A 4,595-nucleotide genomic window follows, 5' to 3' on the forward strand; every position below is an offset into this window, starting at 1 on the left:
ATATTTTATATATATATTTAAAATGAGAATTTTATTATATTTATCCACAGTTAGTTCACGAATTAAATATGGAGCTTAATAAGTTGTACTTATGCATAATTTACTTGTAATCTTGAATTTTAAGTGATATGCATCAATAAACAGTATTTCATGTATAAAAGATGGTTTTTAAGAGTTTTTATCAAATGCTTTATGATATAGTATAGATTAAAAAAACCATCTATCTCCAAAACTAAAACAAACATTGATTTGGGTTTTGATCTTTCATGGATTTTGCTAACACAGGGAACACGAACAATTAAAAGTGAGAACTGAAAATACAATGTCTCATATTGAGAATTTTTTAGACATTTCATAAAAGTCGATATAACAACCAAAAAGTCAAAATAAAGTCTACAATACGACATGGTCTCAAGAGCTGCAGCGGAAATAAAGCCTACTACTGAGATTTTATTACGATACTGAAAATAAGTTCTAGACGACGATCCAACTAAAAGAAGATGCCCATCCTTCAACGCCTCTAGATCACACTTTTCCCATGCCTTTGCTAAAACTCTCAGTATGATACATCCCTGAAAAGGTTTTCAGTTTTATACAAGCGAGGGTTAGGGTTAGATAGACCAAAGGTCTAGTGAATTCCTTCTAACGATAAAGTTCCACAACGTAGACAGTTTTATAAATCATAGATATTAACAACAATGCATGCTCACTGAAATTATAGAACACCCACAACCTGTTGCAACAGCTGCTACACAAAAGCAACATAAAATAAATTCATGTGCTATGAACGGGAACATACCTCTCTGAAGTTAAGCATTCCCACGCTCACACTTGCATAAGGAAACATGCTTAAAAAAACAAGTTCAATAATAACGATTCCAACGCGTAAGGAAGTACTAAATACTTTTCTCATGAAAACTAAATATTAATAGTAAGAAAGTAGCAAAGGAAAATCGCTCACCTGAAGTCCAAGTCTAAAGGGACACCTTTTTAGATTAGATCACACCAACCGAACACCTGATTTGGGCCGTGCAAACAATGAGTAAATGCCTCAATTACAACCCCAATTGAACCACTAATAATCCCCTTAGGTAATAACTCAAATTGCAGCACTGAACCACCACTTATACAAAACTGAAAATCGGGGAAACAGTAGGTTACGCAATTAAGCGCGTGGCCTAGGTCGCGAAAATGCTCGCGGGGACCACTGTTTCCCCTGCACAATTCCAGTTTTGACTTGCACTCTAATGGGCTCAAATCCCAACCAAAATCTACTTCCAAAACATGAATCTCTCAGAATTAATCAAAAATTCTAACAATCAAACCAAATGGCCTTTAGCCTAGCGGTATCGTGGCCCTTGGCCTTCTAGGAGGTCAGGGGTTCAAATCTCACCATAGGTGAGGAGGGTGTGTGAGTTTATTTGTTGCATTTGCCGTATATAAATATTATATACTTCAAAAAAAAAATAACTAACAATCAAATCCATGAAAGCATCACATCTAAACTCTCACATGGAGTTCAATAAACAAGGGAGTTTCTCATATCTCCATAGAGAAATACTTTAACATAAGGTAGAGCCATAATTCTCAAATTAATTTCAAATAGGGAGAAGAATCCAAAGGGGAAATGTATTCTTACATGAAATTGAGCCCTAACTTCTTGACCTCTTTCAATCTTCCTCCCTCTCTCGATCTCCCGATCACACAAACACACACACACACACACACACAATAATGACTGATCCTAAGAGAAGAATTGAACTCAACTCTCCTTTATTAACTATTTACACTCCAGCTGCTGCATTCTAGTCGATAAGCCAACCTCACCTTTCAATTTCAATAATACTGTAAAATTGGAACTCGGGTTATTACAATTGATGGCGCGCTTTAGTCTAAATCGCTAAAAGAACAATTAAACCTTGGATCGAACCGCCCAATTTGGCTTCTTTTTTTCCAGATTGGACTGGACCTTCAGATCGCTCAAATAGCCAAAAACAATCTGGTTTTGAAACGGTCCAACGATTTTTTTTTTAAATCTTTGGACCCTCGTCTCTTTTTTAGGGGTAGGGGATGTAAATGATAACAGATCAAAGTGTTGGATCTAAATAGAACTTAAAGCAACTTGTTTGAAATCGGATATAGTTGTAAAGAATCAGGGTGGTAAAGGAACAAACATGGCATCAATTGACGAAGTTTAAACCCAAATACTTTTGGTGCAAATCTAATTCTCAACAATCCGAATCTAACCCATAAAACAATTTCAACAATACTCTAGAAATCAAAAAGCAGGTCGGTCCCCGTAAGCGGGTGGGTCAGACACATGTTCAAGGCCCACAAGAAATATGAGCCCAAATTCTTTTCGTATAGTAGTAGTCAAAAAAATGAAGGAAAAAAAAATTAGTATCTAATAGGACCCAAAAAGAATTTCATATTAAATTAACGACCCAGATATGTATTAATTAATTACATTGGAAAAAAAAAACTATGTGAAAAGTTAATCAGTCGTGCATTTTGCAACATTGCTTATTGTTTCTCAAAAAAAAAATTATCTTGTACCAAAGTTTAAAAACTATTTGTCTACAAAACCTTGTTATATTCTCCATCATTCATCTCTCACTAACTTTTTTGATTTTTCCATCCGCATGAATTTTATTTTTTATTAGAATGCAGTAGATTTCTTGTTAGTTACTAAGAAAAATCCTTCCTTTTGAAAAATTGTCAACAGTCAACTTATATGTATATTTAAGATTTTTTTAAACTATTATTGTTTTTTCATACATTATTGACTCTTTATTACCTAATATTGAGTGTACAAATCTTAATTACTCTTTTATCTCTAAAACAAGAATAAAATCTCAGGTTATAAGCAACATGATCTTTTGATTCTAAGATTAATGGTTCTGAATTTTTTTGTTTTAACCCTAAAATTTTAAAAGGGTGATGAAAAACATTAATCTGATGTGAGATGGAACATCAGTAGATTTATATTGATTTACATATAGTGTTACTCCGAGTATTTTCAATGTTGTGATTCTAAATGATATTAATCTATATATTAAAGTTTAAAAGGGTGATGAAAAACATTAACCTAGGATGTTTTTATTACGGTGGAACGAGTAGACGATGCTATGTAAAAATGATATGGTAGATAATTGATTTTTTCGTACTTATCGAGGGGGTTTTTTTTCACATGTCGCCAGTGCCTATAAAATGTTAAGAACGACTTTGTCAAAGAGGATTCAGTAGTTCAAGGGGCGAGTCGGAATCGATGCAATTGGGGTATAAATTTTCGACTTTTCTTTAAAGTTTCTATATATTTTTGTTTGGATTTCAGTGATTAAGATGATGATATGCTCGAATATTACTTAAAATAGCATTTGAATGATTAATTTTGGGGTTTTTAATGAATCGTAACGATACTGAAATCTCAACTAAAGATGTGTTCAATTAGAGCTGTTTTTGTAATGGTTTTTAATGATTTTGATGTCAAGATGTCGTCATAATCTGGTTTATAGCACCATACGAGAAGCCCCATGAAAGGAGCTTGAAAATCGATCTCAAATGATTTAGCCTCTACAATTTGCATTGTGAGTCGTGTTTTGGGTCAAGAAGCAGGGTCGGGAGGTTTTGGGTCATGGGGTGGATCCGTATTTCTATCCACGGGGCTTTATCCGGGTCAGCTTTATGGAGCGGGTAAAACACCAATTATGGGCCGATATGTTTTATGGACTATAATTATTTAGGCCCACAAACAAATCTTCATTCTTCCATAGTTCATTTGCAAATTACATTATTAAAACAGTATTGTTGAAATTTCCGTTGGAGCACTGAAATGCGTAGAGATCGGAAAGAACAGGCTACAACTTGCCTGCATGAAGCCGAAATCGCTAGTAATCGCTACAACGTGTCAAGCCCTGGTAAGGTTTTTGGCTTTACATCGAATTAAACCATACACAAGTAACAGGGAACATATGAATAACATTTTTTATTTTATAAAATAATGAATAATTTACAAAATTTTAAAAATTAGTACGCTTACAATTGTAAAGATTATTTTTTATTTATTTTAATAATAATAAAAATACTTGATTAATGTGTTTCACGACATCGTAATGTATTAAATCCAATTGGTCTAATATAAATAAATAAATAAATAAAGGGCAAAATGTACAAAATAGAAATCTACTTTCATAAATTTTTTATTATAGCATTATACTTTCAGTTTTTCTTATTACAGCAATGTATTTTCAAACTATTTTTTATTAAGACATTGTACTTTGAAAAATTTACCCATTATAGCACTGGGTAACCTTTTGATTTAAATTTACCCATTATACCAGGTTTCCATGCCACATCATTGTCCACATAGGTTGTCCACATGTACTATAGTGATGTGACTTTCTTACTACATCATTGTACTTTCAAAATTATTTTATCATAGCATCTACTAGTTCTTATTAAACATTGTATTTTTAATTTTAATTTTTAGATATTTTACATGTTATTTAATAAATGTATTAAATGAATTAAAAAAATTCTAAATTATTCATTGATATACCAATATCAATAAAACTAGTAGAATACAACTTATCTCG

General features: G+C 32.5%; 1 protein-coding gene across 4 annotated transcripts in view; it reads right to left on the reverse strand.

The window, feature by feature from the left end:
• Positions 1 to 314: 314 nt before the first annotated feature.
• Positions 315 to 4,595, reverse strand: part of LOC112519907 (probable pectate lyase 4) — a 10,706-nt gene continuing 6,425 nt past the window's right edge. The window contains exons 6-8 of one of the 4 annotated variants that reach the window (XR_003069966.1): positions 962 to 1,017; positions 800 to 830; positions 315 to 572 (exon numbers count right to left, since the gene is read on the reverse strand). The gene's annotated coding sequence lies outside the window, so the exon portion shown is untranslated. Of the gene's footprint in view, positions 573 to 799; positions 849 to 961; positions 1,018 to 3,830; positions 3,869 to 4,595 lie in introns of those variants that run through there. The other 3 variants (XR_003069965.1, XM_025128224.1, XM_025128226.1) reach the window with 3 other exon arrangements.

The sequence above is a fragment of the Cynara cardunculus genome (assembly GCF_001531365.2).
Source record: "Cynara cardunculus var. scolymus isolate 2C chromosome LG 10, CcrdV1, whole genome shotgun sequence".
NCBI lineage: Eukaryota > Viridiplantae > Streptophyta > Magnoliopsida > Asterales > Asteraceae > Cynara > Cynara cardunculus.